This window comes from Phallusia mammillata, chromosome 7, assembly GCF_965637545.1.
Source record: "Phallusia mammillata chromosome 7, kaPhaMamm4.hap1.1, whole genome shotgun sequence".
Lineage (NCBI taxonomy): Eukaryota > Metazoa > Chordata > Ascidiacea > Phlebobranchia > Ascidiidae > Phallusia > Phallusia mammillata.
Genome location: NC_137258.1, coordinates 5,812,815 through 5,830,423, shown reverse-complemented (window position 1 = coordinate 5,830,423; position 17,609 = coordinate 5,812,815). Strand labels below are relative to the sequence as shown.

Sequence of the window (17,609 nt, the reverse complement as noted above, 5' to 3'; positions counted from 1 at the left end):
TGAGCTCAAACCGAACGTTGTCAGAAGGCTCAATTTTTCAATCCATAACCAGACCGTTAATACAGCAATACTGTACTCTCATGTGTCATAGTATCAAGGGTAAGGGGTGGCATAGTAAATATATTTTCTATTGAATTTCGTTGGTGACGATCAAAAGTGGTATAGTAGCGAGGGTGGCATAATAGCAAGGTGGCATAGTATCGAAGTTTGACTGTATTTAAAAAAAGGAAAACCTGTATTCTTTAATAAATAAGCTGAAGATTTATATTTGGCTGTTTTCAAAGGCATAATTGTCACATATGTATTTTGAATCCGAAATTCCTTAAAAAGGAGGACATTTGAGGACAACTTGGTTTGTTAAAAAGGAGGACATGTCCTCCAAAAAGAGGACGTATGGTAGGCGTAACCAAGAATAATTTTTCTTCGAACTGTGTTTCAAAATGAATTAACAAATTCTTGCCAGCAGAAAAGACTTTCTTTAATAGCCAATAGCCTACTCTATACCAGGGGTCACCAAACTTTTTTTGATGCGGGCCGGATAAATTTAATAATAATTTGCGCGGGCCACATAGTTTACATGCCCTAGCACCGTCTTTCCGAAGCGATTTTAATAGGGGCCCAAGATATGGCCTTTCTACAGTCCTATTTAAAATGCGGTGATGCGACTGTTAAACTGTATAGTTAGTCTCATCATACGAACAATACTTGTTTATTACGTCACAAGCAACAAAAGAAGGCAATTGTTTGCGCATAATTAACACTTGTAGTCTTGACTGTGACGTAACAAACAAGTTTTGAATCAATTCAGGGCGTCGTAATAATATGAAACTGGGTAATATCATGTCGCGACAGGAAAACTCTCGTAAGATGTAAATTAATTTTTGAATGTTACAACGTTATCAATAGCAAACCAAAAATGGGGTCGCGAGCCGGATGGAATGACCTCGAGGGCCGGATCCGGTCCGCAGGCCGTAGTTTGGTTACCCCTGCTCTATACTCTGAGTCTAAACATTGCTAAGGTCACGCATACACACCTTTTGCAGTTCAACAATATATTGTCAATGATAGAAGTGAACACAATGTATACGTCGATATCAATACAAAAGTTGTGAAACAATAGGCATGAAATGAAATTTGCCGCAACAGCCAATTCAGGGCAAAGCAAATGTTGGTGAAAGTTGTAAGCCAATACGAAAAACAAAACAACAGAACGTTGATCACAGGAACCTGGAAAAAAACTCCTCCCATAGGACTGTTTAAGTTTATAAACTGTTTGATTTTGTTTCGAAAAATGACTTTAAGGGTTTTTGGAAGATGGTGCCCACAACCTGTCATAACTTTAACTTTGCTCACCGTTATACACACCCCACAACCGAATCATACAGATTTTTGTTTAGGTGCTTTCTGCCACGCCCTGCTTAAAAGTTTTGTTAATCTGTTTGTGTGATGTTTGAAACTAGGGACTTTCCCGGTTTCGCCACTCCGTTACACGCTTGGACACGCTCACGTGGCATGTATGGTTTGAACACGCTTAGGTGCTGACGTCATCATCAATCAGTGACGTTACTCGGTCATTAGGCCGAGGTCACCCAGCACCTTTGTGAGGATGACATCAGATACGGCATCAAATACGAATTGTACATTGGTAGTGTCTGTTGCGCAAGTAAAGTGGGTGTAGATCATTTTGTCCTGGTGCCGGTTGAGATTTTCAAACTGCAACTGAATGTAGGTGGCCGCTTGGTCAAAGGTGTTTTCGCCGGTGTATTTGGGAAAGCAGATTGAAAGAGGAGAAGTGCCAATTTTCCTCTTGAAGATGTCAGTCTTGTTGAGGAAGAGGATCATGGAGGTGGAGCGAAACCACGTGTTGTTGCAGATGGAGTCAAACAGCTTCATACTCTCATGCATACGGTTAGTTTCCTCATCTTCGGCAAGGAGCATGTCGTAGGCGGACAAGGCAACGCAAAAGATGATTGAAGTTACATCTTCAAAGCAGTGAATCCACTTTTTGCGCTCTGACCTTTGACCTCCAACGTCAATCAGTCGGAAATCAAGGTTCTTGTAGTTGAAGCTGGTTTCAGTGATTCCAGTCGTTTTTACTCGCGTTCTCAAGACGTCTTGGTCCGTTGGCGAGTAATCAGATTTGCAGAGTCGATCTAGCGAGTCAAAATAGTACTCGGCTGAGTCGTTAAGCTGGTACTCGCTTGAGCGTCCGAAAGCGTCCCTCACACCATTGTCGGACCATAAGCGACTTAAGGCCTTACCAATGTCACCAGAAAGCTCAAAGTCATTCAGTGTTTGGCTCGCGGTTAAAATCTTCTTTGAGTCCGCGAGACTTGATTCATTATCGAACTCCACTTGCAACGATGGCATGGCTTTTACGATTGCCAACATGGACTGTACGACATTAGCATACACGACGTGTTTGTAGTTAAATCTTTCCTTGTCTGTATAACCATCTTTGTACAGGATTTTCATCTGTTTGGCAATGGTGCTTTTGCCCGATTCTCCCGCTCCCAACAAAAGGAGCTTGACCTCCTTGTCGCTGTGTTTCGCATCTTCCTTGATGGTCCTGTCAATCATTTTTGACCTGCTTACTGCTTCTGGATGAGCAGAACCAGTTGAACTTGCACATCCCATGTTGTGGTTTTCGTCAAGTTGAATCAACAGAGATACGTTTCAAAACGAGTTCAAGTTCCTTAAATTAGTTTTAATTGCAAAAGGCTAATAAAATGCTGAAAACACATAAAACCGGTTAATATTATGTACATTTTATGGCAAACATGTTACAACCAAAAGCAGCTACGTTATTGGTAAACCACAAAACTGGCATACTATATATAATTTAGGAACAAATCAAGATAACGATTTTCGGGGGCTATCTTAACTCCAACTAAACTGAGCCCCAAAAACTTATTTTTCTCTCAGGTGGGTAATTATTTATACAATTTTACTGTACATATACAACTGTACAGAATACGTTCGCATTAGTGAAACATGACGAATACATTCAGCCTAGTTCAACTCAATGAAGCGCGTTAAAACCAACCACCTTGACGAAATACTGACTGATTGCCTGAAGGATAAAACAAAACTGCATGCAAGCAAGGCAATCAGTTTCGCGCCAACCATTAATGTTTCAACACCGGTGTATAGTCCTTTCCTTTGGAGGCGGATAGGAAATGTGGTAGGCATCCATTTTCCTCGAGAAATGTTTGTTCTATCAGGACTGCCTACTCAAGTACCGAGCTCCTAACAACATAGAAACTTTCTGTTTTAATCTGCATGGCTTTTTACATGCGCGTACAACTCTGACACACTTGTTTCTGACACCTTAAATGTAAGAGCAATAGGTGTAGTGCAAAGATTCTGACCATTTTTACGTTTAAGCAAATCGTCCGCAGTGTGATGGCACTTAATACAACAACAACACGCAGCCATAGAACGTTAAAGTTGGCATTGAAGCAAGGGGCTATACGTACAGATACGTATAGATACGACGTACAGAATACATATATTGGTTAAACCTTACCACGATAGGCTCAGATTTAACCCCGACTAGGCGTGGAGCATCCAATGCACTGAAAGGCAAGCTGCACCACCTGCGTTAAAAAAGCACCCAGCCTTCGTTAAACCCATTGGGCCTATGTAAAACGTCTCATGAATAATTGAGAACAGGTGACCTCCTATTCCTTTGCACCGTAGACAAAACCTCGAATGCACTGGCAGATTCGTATACATTTTTAATTGTTTTGTGAGCACTAATGGGATAACATACATCGACGAATATGACTGTGTCGCCAGTATATGCCAAACAACATCTGTTTACTTCCTCTATAGCAGAAGGATCAAAGTGCGTCATGTGAAACAAGCCAATGGCGCCAAGTCAATGCACCGCGAAAAAAAAAACGGTTTATAAAAGTATCTCTAAAACTAGGTCACACCTTCCATAATTTGATCGTTATAAGGTTGGTGCCCCGATGACATAATCTATGTCGTCGTTTTACAGTCACTGGTTCTTTAATTTAATTCCATCGGTTCTCTATTGCATTCATGGTTTCACATGTAACATTCTATGACTCTAGTTTATAGTAGTTTAGAGTGTAATAAAATTGGTGGTTAGAACGTATAACTTAATAAATGTGGATTTATACATTTACTTGACCTACCAGATAAAATCTTTACAAGTGATTAATAGTTCTTAGGTGATATCTAATACTACAACTAAGCTTGAAAGTATTTCCAGTAAATCCGCTTGGGAGACCAGCACACAAAATTAGGGGCGGAATTTCAAATACTTTAAAGGTCAACTCCGTTCATTCGCTACCAGACCGATGTACGTTATTGCTAACGTTTCTCGTGAATTAATAAGGCACTATTGTAATTTACACTAACAAAACCCTTGGACGGCAAATGTTTTGTCTCGACGACAACTAAGCCAACATATGCTATTCAGGAATTAGTAAAGGTCTCAGTCCTTATCCTATCAGCACTTCTGGCATTGACAACATATGGCTATGCCTATGCGTATAATGACATTGATCTAAATAAATTAAAGAACCTTGGAAGCTTACAGATCAATAGTGCCTAAAAAAAAACGAACGAAATGTATAGCATAAATATTTAACTGCACGTTGACGTCATCGTGATGCAAAAACAACGATTTGTTTCTAAATGAGGCAAAAAAATTAAAAATGCCACGTTAGGCGCCTGAAGGGGAACCAAAATGAACAGGGTTATAATTCGTGTAAACAATTCTGCGTTATAGTCGAAAGAAGATATATGTCCCAACATAATCCATAAAAAGTAAAATCAGAGGTAAGACAAGATATCTTAACAATAACATGACAAACCATAAAACATAAGAACCTATCGTACTTCCATATATTTCTGTGGTTAAAAACGACACCCGTTATGTTTGACACCGCGCTAACAAGACTCTTAAAAGTCATCCCAAAGGATTAATTCAGAATAATGACCAAATTGCAAAAAAGTGCCCACCTACCAATATTCAGTGCCAGTACCACAATTGCGTTCAGTCTGTGTTTGAAGTGAATAATATTGAATGTCAAATTGCCCTATTCGAATTTCTTTCATTTAAACTAGAAGATAGACAAGCTGTGAGAAATAGACAGACGGTATGTAGTTAATATTTAACACATGGAGTTTGGAAACAAATCAACTTTTGGAAGATGTCGTGCCACAGTGGTATGTGATTGCACATTCCAATCGAAGTTATGAGAAATCATTTTGTTTGCGCACTAAGCCAACCTAAGTCTTATGTATGTTGAGCAATGTCTTACAATGTTTGTATTATAGATTGTGTAACATTTTTACAAAGATCCTTAAAACCATCAGTTTTTAGTTCAACGAAAACAAGCTGCATCAGTAAGCACAAAACCATAAATTCAATAAGTTTACCTCTAACATTACACGTAGCGTTATGAAGCTGGACTAAAAGTTATCTTTTAAACAAATAGCCTTGCAATGTTTCTAATAAGGACTGAGCGATATACCTATTTCACGAAGCCTAATATCTAGATTTTTCCAAGTCACGCCATCTATACAGTTCAACAAGTTCTTTCTTCTTCTTTCGATGAATGGTTGCGATGACCAATTGCCAGCATGACGTTTGGTGAAAAGAAAGTAACTTGACCGTCATTCGTTCCATTATACAAATTCTCAAGTGAATAAGAATTCCAAATCAACAGGAATAGGGTCTGTACTTTTATGAAGGATGGTTGCCATTAAATTATAAGTTCACATACACTTTGGCATAGTTTGAAAAGGGAATGTAGACTAGAGTACTTTTTTCGCATTTGATTGTTTCTACACACAAATTAATTATGCGTTTTGCGATACAAACAGGAAAATACTGTTGGTGCTGTGGTGACAACAAACGCTCTAATTTTCACAAACGTCTAGACTCCACGCAGTATGCACATTGTTTCAAGCTATGGACTGTTTAAGGTAGTGGGATAGCTCGTAAAACAGAAAAAGCAAGCAATATATACATCATAATGTCAAGATTTACAAACAAAACCTAACCGTTTTCAGCATTGTGTTATAGTTTAAATTTTAAGTGGGTAACTGTTTGATCTGTAGTGCCAATTTTCTCAAAATCGATAAAGCATTTCAGGAAATCGAAGCGTGCACCGATCAGAGGGCTTGTGCATCAAACAATTACATGTCATTAAATTAAATTTATGCCCTCTGTGATTAAAATCAGCATTGACATAAACCTTAGTTCAAACTCCCCAAAGGCATTAGCATCCCGTGTACGCCACAGGAAAGCGTTTCGTAACGTTTTCAGGTCGTCCAGAACCATTGGCGGACTTATTAAAATATAAGAATTTTGTACAGTATACAGTATTTTAATTCGTCTTAAGGTCGTTGCAGGCTTTTGTAGCTACTGGAGTCCACATACTCGAATTTGGGAAACGCTGTCATAAAATTGGCTATCTTTTAGAATATTAAGCGTTGTTATTTACTTTCAGTGGTGGGATTCAGTCGGTTCGCACCGGTTCTATAGCACCGTTTCACGAATTTTATGAGATGAGCGAACAGGTTAGCGTTACTGATTACTGCCAATGGACTTTTTGTAACAGAACTGGTTGAAAAATATGACTTTTGTGATAGAACCGACTGACGAAGAAATGAATCCTACCACTGATTACATCTATAACAATAGATATTGATACATGTACTTCAGTATTAGGGTAACCGTACATTATATGGGGTGACCTTTTTATAGTGTGCTACATTTCTGTATTTCTAATCAACGCGTCCAAACCGACGTCGAATCAGGGCAACCACGTCCTTCCTCCGGTTTTAGCCGTCAAACGTGCTATACGTAACTCGCGGTGAGCAGTTATTTGCGGATGCCTATAATGAAACGAACCAGTCAACGGTGCAAAGTAAACAAACGTCAGGCGCAAATCAGCCACCCCTATATGTCACTCCTGGTTTCCCTTCATCGACCATATCCTGCTGTATTGTAGTTACAGCGCAGTAAATATACTTGCCTACCAGTAAAAACGTAAGAGAAAGTCTTACTGTGCTTGTAAATGAACAACTAAAACTTCGGAAGAGGACACACACCCAAACAAGACTTTTCACAATACGGCAGAGTCTTTATTGACACATGTATTTGCAGCATCTGCCACAATTACTTGATCAATTGCAGCGTGTATAAACCAGTGTGGTCAAAACGTCATGTGTCTGCATTACATATATATTCTCTGAAAACTTTAGAGCTTCGATGCGATTATTTTTGTACATCGACTTTTCATTTTTCTCAGGTTGCGCAAATGCTTTAGCAAAATACAAAAAAAAATCACGAAATTTTAATAGACAATGTGGTATAGAAAACCGGCCTTATACCTGCAAAGCAGTGTATGCGTTCCAGCATAATACGTAACTGAAAAAGACGCTTAACGACGCTCCAATGACGCATCGTTGAATTGTGCGAGAAAAACTTTTTAGCGAAATGAGATGGCAATTAAACGCAGCTCTGCCGAAACGCACAGACACGATATCTGCCATAACTGCCTATTTTGGTCCTTTGCCGAAGCTGTTTTGCCAGTCAAACGGATGCAACTACCACGTTTGTGATTTTGCAAACGCCAAAATGCCAAAACCCGTTAACCTAAATCTTTACCAATTAACGAAGTACATAAACACGTGTACTAAGAAACATGTATAGTAAGAAATTTTAAGACAAAACTTTACTATTGCATGCGAAATTGGCAACAGACTAACTAGAACTTCATCACAGCTTTAAAACATCATAAAAGAGCACTAGGCGGATGACCTGTACTGAAATTGTCTGCAAATATCAATTGTCCTTACCCTGCCCTTTAAACTAATGTCATCAAGAAAAAAAAACCTTAAACCTTTTTTTTTTCAATGTCCCATGTGGTCCTAACGATTTTTAGCATTGTAGCCTCTCCTGCGTCTGCGAAAAACAAGTAACAAAAGGTCGGATACAATTGGCCTCGCCACCCTCTATACGTGAATGACGTCACCAAAATTACGCAACACGTTGGATGTGACGTCACATACCAACATCCGTTTCGCTGTGGGGGCGCCTATAGTCCTCTTACCAGGTGAGGTACAATTGTAAACACAACGCTAGAAATAAAAAAACGTGCGGTCTATGAACATAAACAGTGCCAGGTTGTATCCTTCCGCAGTTTTGATAAATCGTTACGTATTCCAATGCTTTGATATAGCCAACGTAACAAAGAGCCTATAGGAAGCCTTTTGATATTTTAACGAATCTCAAATGAAAGCACTAAAATTGTCACTGCATGTCAAACAAATCAATTTTCCAAAGGCTGTATTGGTTGCCGCGGCAACCTTTTAACCTATGTACAAAGTTTTAAAACCTTTCCAATTCTAAAGCCACAACTTGACCTCTCATATATACTGCTACAAAACTTTGTAATACAACACAACATTTTACAACCGAAATTTAGCAACACAAAGAAATAAGCTAAACCTTTTCAGTGAAAGTAATCAACGTCAGCCACCAAAGGTACTTCCACCTAATCTTATTTCATCAGCGCAATACAGTAATTATGCTCGAAGCCTCAGACTTACTATCGCTCGTCAAAGACTGTAGTCTAAGAAATAGACCACCCAGCAGTCGTGACGTTGACTTATAACATCACCAACATGACCTACGTACCGGAAATCATGCGCCATCGTTCGTAAGTTGCAACAATCCATCTAAAGCAGGGGCGTGCAACTGTTTATCGCAGTGGGCCACAACTTACAGTTTTAATGATGCTGGGGGCCAGACAATAAAGCAACACATATCTTTTTAAACAGCTTATTTAATAGCAGAGCGCACGCAATCAAGTTACTGTTTGATCAATGGGAGATATCTGCTAACCTTTTCGTAGAATAAATGTCAATATATTTACTGCACCTATAAATCATGTTAATAAATCATTGCTAGAAAGGCAGTTCTGTCATAATGCACACTATGATGCATCAATGGGAATATGTCGTCACAGTGGATAAAACCTCATCACGGTGTGACGTTTTATAAAGTCAAAAATACCAGTGATGGTGTACAAATAGCAACATTCCATGCTCTAGCAGTAAAAAGTATTCATAATTATAGAGTACTTTGAAGTCTGCGCGGGCCACGAAAATAGGTGTCGCGGGCCGGACACTGGCCCGCGGGCCGTATGTTGCACGCCCCTGATCTAAAGTCTACGCGTTATCTTGCGATGTATTCTCAAGAAAACGTTGGCGCCAATGTACGCCAAAAAAACGTTGGCCAATTACGCCGATAAGGTTAGTCACGTGGTTAATTGTTGTATCGGTCGCGTGATTAATATAGGAGTTTGGGCGAAAGCAATTATTGTAAAGTAGAATTGTTTGCTTTGAGAAAATGCACATGCTTTGTCATGAAATCACGAGATTTGTTCCTGCATTATATTTGGTCAGACCTTTTCAACAAACGCCGTAATTTAAAGACAGAGTAATTGTAACAACATTGTGCAATCACCATAGATTTCCGAAAATAGCGACAATAGCGATGACCAAACCTGGTGCAACTTAAAAATTCGTGATTGCACAAGCAAGACCAATGCCAAAAACTCCAGCAACGTTTCGAAAGTATTAATGAAAAGCGCCATACTAACGCACGAAACATTTTGTCTCATGGTTACTGTACTATAGATCAGGGGTCCGCAAATACTTTTTGGCGCGACCCTAAAATATTGCTCTAAATTTTCGCGACCTGAGGAAAAAGTCTGAGGAAAATACTAATCAACTAAATATCAATATTAAGACTACTATTATGCTATTGTCAGTTGCTATTTTCACATAAAACAGTAGGTAAACGAACGTATTTATTCTAACAAATGAGAACTGGGGGCTCTGCGTTGAGAACACAGCTAATCAGAAAACGCATGCTAGTATAGGTGCGCGTAACTTTTTGCATTGTTACATAGACTGTATGTCACAGTTACGTAGTCATACGTAACAATGCAATGATGATTAAATGGTTGAAAAAAGCCGAAATTCATTAATACTGTAGATGCGATGCTTATTTTCATGGGAAATTTAAAATATTTCGCGACCCAGACTGGAAGGTCTCGCGACCCACTATTTGCGGACCCCTGCTATAGATAATAAAGTGATAACCTGAATATCTCTAACCAAATGCCTCAACCGCGTAAACCGTGCAACGAAAGGAAATACGTGTTTTATCTCTATTTTCACAGTTAGTCTGTTTGTCCAACAACTGGCGCAATGTTTTTGTCCTCCCACTGTAACAGATATAACACATATTGTCGAATATATCTATTCCTCGTGAGTTATTTTTAACATGTGGTCAAGTCCTATTTCGACACAGGCCTAAAATACGCAAAAGACGTCAGACTCGCACACAATTTACCTTATTCCTTTGGTAAATCAGAAACTAATGTTGACGCCATATGTTTCTGAAGCCATATGCAAACAGACTGGGAACTTCCATGGCAAAGATCTAATGCATTGTTCCGGCAAAAAGTCAATTCTTTACTGACGTACATGTAAATTCTCTAGTTACAATAGAAAGCAGACGGATGGGATTGGTATTCACAAAACTGATACACTGTACCTCTAAAACAGTTTTTTTTCCTGAAATTGGCTGACTGTGGTACAATGAAGACTGGTTAACTGCTTTGGCAAATGTAAAGAAAATCATAAACATGAACCTGTTATGAAATTTCACTTATAAAAAGATTAGCATCATTGCACATCTCTGCAAGCGACGTATATCGTCCGTAAGTTCCTTAAAAAAACCATTTGATTGAAGCGGGCTTCTCATCAACAAGACGTCACTCTATCACAGCACACGAAGAATCTTATCATCATGGTGGGCCACAACGTAACTACACTTCCGGCAAAGCGGCTAAAATTGCTTGAACAATATTATACACATCACGATAAAAAAAGCTTCGGCTTAGAGCGGTTTTTACCACGTGACGTCATACTTTTAAAGGCCATTGCTACAAGTGGTAAATCATGTTTGGAGTCCAATGTACATGATACTTAATTAGACTGTTAGAATGTTAAATATCAACTGTCTATCACATATAGCGCTGGTGGTTTTACCCGTTTGTCACGGACCTGTTTGTGCACAATAGCCACAATCCTATAGGACGTAAACAAACTATTTTAATTAAGCTTTACCGTTTATTCAAACTTGGCTGAAAATCTAGCCGTAAGCGTTTGAGGGATAAAACATTTATGTCAATATCTGCTTTAGCCTAGGTATGCACAAGCAAAACACAACATTTTTATTAAATTTTCTCCTCAATTAAGCCCTTACAACGGTTACATACACCAACATAAATATTTATGGTATCCGTGAAAAGCTATTTACAATATCTCAATCGCGTGTATCGCATGACAAGCTGCCAAAATGCAAATGCGATATTTTTGCATTTTGTTGACAGGCACGGTTTCAAAAATAATACAGAAAGCAATCTGTTGCAAATTTACTTTAAAAAACTATCGTTTCCTCTATGTTTAAGCAAATATCGCTTCTTGGCATTATTTTCCATGTTTCCCTCGCAGTTAATTGCCAATGTTAGGCTATCTTTGAAAATCAGTCACAATGGTCGACTACCAACGGTCACAAAGCGTTTTACACCATGTACACGGTCTTATTTGGCCATTAGCGCTTTTCTGGAATTAAATTTCAATGTCCAGCCCTTCCGATCCAACCCAAGCGACAACTAATCACTTAATACTGGAACTGACCAGAGAAGATTTTCACCGAACTCAGATGGCTTACGAATTGTGCCAAGCAAATCCTTGCCTCAGACTTAATTTCTAACCTAATTTGTCGAAAACGATAGCTAGTTTCTCTACCAAAAGGACACATAAATAGCAAATTTCTCCACAGAAGGGGACTGCTTGTTGGAACTGTTGAAACGATTTTAAACTTTAATGAATAAAATCATTGCCTTGCAACAACACTATTTGTTTCAAGTCTATTCACATTCTTTTCTTTTATGGTTTTGACCAACAAAACTGGCTTTGAAAACCTGAATCTTGTTTTCAGTCCTACATAACCACTTTCACTGCTTAACTTTCTCATTATAGGCCTACTTTTATGGTTATTTACACACAAAAACTATAAAAAGTTATTGACAGTTAAAATGGGCTCACGGAAGACCCCTTTAACGATGGGAAGTCGACCGGCTTATACGACCACTGGAGAAAGGCCTTAAATTGTAACAAAAATCATCTAAGCCAGTGGTTCTTAACCGGGGTTCGATCGAAGAGAGCCGAATCGGGGGTTCGACGAAGGTCTTTTTGAAGTACAATACAAATACACATTTTCGTTAAACTTTAGGGTCTATAGTCGCCAAAAAATGACATTTTTATTTGCCAAATATCAAAACGCAGGAAGCTTACACTAAGGCAGAGGTGCACAGCCCCGGCCACAGAGTCGAGTTTGTGCGGTCGTGAACATGTTTATCAAAATATATGTTCAGGCTGCCGTGACGTAAATAAAACTCGTTTGCTAAATATTTTGATTTTTAAACTGCTCTAAACAGTTTTTTGTGGCAATAAAAAGCACATTACCAACCTAATAACCATATGTGTCAGACTTTTAGTACACCTATTGTGTGCAAACAATGCGAACAAAACAGGTACCACAAGCATCACAATATAGATTATGACGTCATAAACATTTCACACTGATCTCCACGCTGTGCAGCTCAGTCTGTGCACCGAGCTAGAAACTAATCTGGACTTTTTGGACGCCAATACATGGTATATATATGATATAAACCAAGTATTTTAAAACAAAAAAGCAGATAAATGGCGGCCATTGGTGAAATAAAAATCTGCGAGGCGGCCGTCCAAGCAAAAAGGTTGTGCACCCCTGCACTAAGGTTTTATTTTCTTTTTTGACGTAACAAGAAGCATTGTTCGCGTTGTTCGTAAGCAGAAAAACAACTAAATTTTGTTGTCAGCAAAAACGTATCATATACTTCATCTTTTTCATGTCTGTGTACAGATGTTAAAAATACAATGCTTCTTTTTGGTTAGTAAAAACTAAAAATGCCGGAATTAAAGCAATCCTGAAACAAGTTGCTTTTATTATTATGTCAGACTAACAGTAACTGTTGCTACTACGTTTGAACAAAAACTAATTACGACCCACAAAACACAATGGGTTAAAACCTATGATGGAACTTTGGGGTTCGACCAAAGGCTGAAGAATATCGTAGGGGTTCGGCCGTTATAAAAAGGTTAAGAACCACTGATCTAAGCTGTCTCTAAATCGGCATACCAAAACAGTGTTTACATGAAGGCGGACATAAAATCGTTATTTTCGAAAATCGAATGTCACACAAAAGAATATAAAGTTGAATTGCAATAACAATGTAAACAGCAATCTAAACTAAACCAAATCATAACGCAAAATACCCAGACTCAATAAAGCAGCTCATGGTTAAGGTAACATTGATTGGTCTGCACTCTGCACTTTTTTTACTTTTTATAGGCTTAAAAAGCAACTTTACATATGGTTACGGTAAAGTCAATACAATGCCAAATAAAACGCTAAACTTGATGACTTCCTGCACCAACTGCATAATGCCTTCTTGTATATTTTTGGTAAAATAACCTTGTATTGCAAAGCTAGACAAACCATTGATACATAATACTGCTCAACATGACATAAGGCTACGCAGAAACTCCAAGAAGACAACACAATCCATAGCACTCCCGTTAGATGCTATAAAGCTGCCTAAATATCGACTGCCTGTGTGCTTCGCCTTAAAATGCGCGGTTACGAAAACTTGTATCAGCCAAGGCAAACTCTGACTCAAATTTTCAACGGAAATTTGTTGACATTCGATCAAGTCGCCTGTGCGCGAGGGTGTGTGTGCCGCCCGTATGCGCGATTGCGCGTGCGTAGAACGCGGTTGGGTTTGACAATGAATGATGACCCGGTTGGCAGTTTGTCGTAACTCGTGGCCACGGGCTGATAATCAAACAATGCGCTGCGTCTAACAACTGACCGATGCCGGTTTCGACATTGTTTGTCCGTAGTTTGCTAATAAAGGTGAAACCTACGTAGCAACTAGACAGGTATCTAGAAAATTTGCCCACAAAAATGCCTGGCATTTATTCTTCCCAAAATACATACATTCATGTTTCACACTTTGTTCTTCTTGCGAACACTTCGCTTCGATACGTTTAAACAAATTTTTGCATATAACAAGCTTAGGCGGTACATGACCTACCTGGTTTTGCACTCTAGCATAATGGCTAAGAAAAAAAAAACAGAACAGAAACTGGTTCGAACAAAAAACTCTTTCCGCTGTTCGCATTACTGAGTGAAGGTCGGTCGTACGTTCCGAGAATAGAAAATTTGCGTTTTCCGACAACAGATGACGCAGAAAGCGTCGCACGAAAAGCACAAAGTTTACAAGTGGTTTTGGTATTGAATTGCATGGATGAAAAAAGATTCAAAAGTGCATGTCCGTATAGCTGTTCGAACTGTAATCATCTTTTACAACAACAATGAGTTGAGTTTATTTCGCTGGGTGAAACTATCGTATTGCCACAGATGCCTCCAACATTATGGAAAGGAAGTTGATTTAGCTGACTTAGATTATTGTGTAAAACTATTGTCTCATCATCCAAACCAAGACCGCTATACTTTTGACAACAAGATCGCCTTGCGTAAAGCTTGTGTTGAAATAAAAACCTGAACCTAATCCTCTAAAATGTAGCAACTAAAAATAAAGATACTCACAACAACTTCTAAGATCCCAATGCCGCTTGACACTGTTCTAAAAACCCATTTTGACATGTCAAAAAACGGTGTCCCATCACAGCCACGATTTAAATGTTAACATTTAGGCTTCCTGGCGGCAAAAACCATTTGATTGGCGTTTTGGCGTTATTGGCAATTAAGCAACTGTATTCACAGTAGTTAAAGATGCTTAAGATAGTCGGAAAAAGTTATGTAACTGAAATGTCTAACAGCTGAAACTGTATTAATACATCAAACCTCCTAAGATAGCAGCTGCTGATATGTAAATACCTAATCTTCAAATTGATACTGTGGCGGATTGCTTGGTTCAATAAGTGACTAAATCAATTTTAAGTGTATGGATGCGGCAACTAACAATACTTCTACTGTAGTATCTTCAAAATAATCTGCCATCTTGGTTTTGGAACACAGAGTCACAACTTACATTGGTAAGCATAAGTCATCCAGTTGGTATGTTATTTTCGTTGCCAATCATTGAAATTGTGCGCACGAAAAACCGCAACAACCTGAGTGAAAACGTCAACACTTATCGTGTTACACAACGTAAGACGAAAACAATACACATTTGCACAATCGTTGGTGAAATTACAGTGCAAATTTGGCACCTTGTGTAGAGTAATTGGAAGGCACGTCTATTGAGAAAGTACCAAATCACGTTTCAATGATGTTAAATTAATTCTAATTTAGGTGATTTTCGTAAACGTGCCCTGTGCAAACCCAAATTGGTTTGACTTGTTGAACTATTTGAGGGGCTGTTTTACATGAATTTCCCCCAAATAGGGAAAATATACCGAGTAAATTCCCGCATTCAACTATAGACACATACGATGTGAACCACTGATGCTAAACTTGCTGTGCCTCTGTTTATGGCTTTGTTTCTCACTTTAAAAGTCACAGAAAGATGAAACAGCTATGACACAAAACCACAAATTACTCACAGTCACCACGTACCTATTATGAGACAAGGTAAACTCCGTTTTACGTTCAGCACTGTGCTTCGCCTACGGCATTTGACACTTGAAAATTGACAACAAGCTTTACAGAGATTTGCTACACACAATATTAAAAACACATATTGAAAAACACGCCTATCAAATTGCAAAGTATTTTACCCAGTGGTGCCTGTGATTCTGCAATACGCTATACACTACACTATACATTCGCACACTAACGGGCTACAGTTTACATACCCAGGCATCAATATTTGTAAACCATAAAACATCAATGGACATCGTTTATGGAGCATAATTTGCATAAAATATCCCACCAAAATTGCTTGCGTTTTCTAACTAGGCAACGTCCACACACACATTTTGTTTGGTTGTATGCTTTCCCAATTCTGCCTTTATAATAACTTTGCTATCCTCTATGAGTTGATCACTTTAAAAACTAGGAGCGGAAGTGATACTTTTTTCTTCCCTTTTAAGCCATGCTGCTTCATCATAAAAAAGGTATGCAGAAAATATCTTGATAGCTAGCGTTACTTCCTCAAAGGTTTACACATCTAAGGAATCATATAGTATATCAAAAGGTCATGTCAGAATGTTACTCATTTGTGCAAAAGCTTCAAACTGATTTTACCAACCTATTTTACCTTCGAACATCAAACCGTCTTTAAATAAACACAACTTAGTGCACAAAGCAAGCGTGAAATACTTGCATAAGAACAGGCTTTAAATCCTTTCTAAAATGTTGCTCCTTGTATTTTTCATAACCTTAATCTTATAACTGTAATTACACATCTTGTGGACATACCGGTGAAATTCAGCATATAAACCTGGTCGAAAATGAAACTTAACGGGCTTTGACATCGAATAAAAAACGGTGTGTTGACGATTGATGGCGGCAAGCGGCAGATTTTTATGGTGCTTCCTGTAGCTCATAGATAGCGTAAACAATGAGCTAATGGAAGGGTAAATAATGGCAGATGGTTGGTAGGAATAGCATTGAATGAAATATTTGTAATGTAGGCTATTTTTACGTTAAGAGTCTGGGTGAGGAGAGGGCAGTTCAAAAATTCGTTTAAGTAAACTATCGGATTGAAAAATAGAAAATAAGATGGGCAATTGCAACATAAATAGGAAAAAACATACCTGCTTGATTCACTTTCGATACACTGGTCACTAGTTTTTGTACATACAATTTACATGTCCAGCTGAGCCGTTATGAAATGAATAAGTTTTTGCATTGACATGGCTTTTCGAAACAAACTAACTTCCACTGAACCCAATGTAATTAGTATTACGCCTATGTTTTCACCACATAAAGTAATAAAGCTTATCGACTTCTCTTACTCTGGCATTAAAACTTCATTTGTGGCGAAAACTTGCGAAAAATATTTTCTGAAGGAGTTTCATGACAACCAAACACGCATTGTCATGTTTCGACAACGTACAAAACCGTAAAGAGCCGCATCAATTCAAATCACCTGCACAGAATTCGACCACAACATGCATCAAGCTTGTGCCTATTTCCATGCATGCATCTGAGATTAAAATCAGCAACGGCATACACAACAAGACGCAACTGTCAGCAGTTCGTGCTTCGGTGTTACAAACCACTGCTGCAAGTGGAAGTATCTCAAAACATCAGACGCAATGCGTTTGACGTGTGTGGCCACTTCCCCAAGCAACAATCAATCAGGCTTTTGTGCATGCTGGCTGAGAAAAAAGACATCAACAATGTATCTTTCCCTTATAAACTGCGTCTTGTTTTGAAGCAACAAAACGTAGCCTAAAAGTAAAGCGCGTCTCCCTGATTATCGACAGGTACAAAGGATTGTTTTATTTGTATTTTATCTGCT

At 38.6% G+C, this 17,609-nt stretch overlaps 1 pseudogene across 1 annotated transcript; it reads right to left on the bottom strand.

Annotated features, from left to right (window-relative positions):
• Positions 1 to 1,035: 1,035 nt before the first annotated feature.
• On the bottom strand, positions 1,036 to 7,719 carry LOC145237905 (guanine nucleotide-binding protein G(i) subunit alpha-3 pseudogene; annotated as a pseudogene). The gene has a single exon (XR_013862050.1). The product of XR_013862050.1 is annotated as a guanine nucleotide-binding protein G(i) subunit alpha-3 pseudogene (transcript).
• Between the last annotated feature and the right edge of the window lie 9,890 nt (positions 7,720 to 17,609).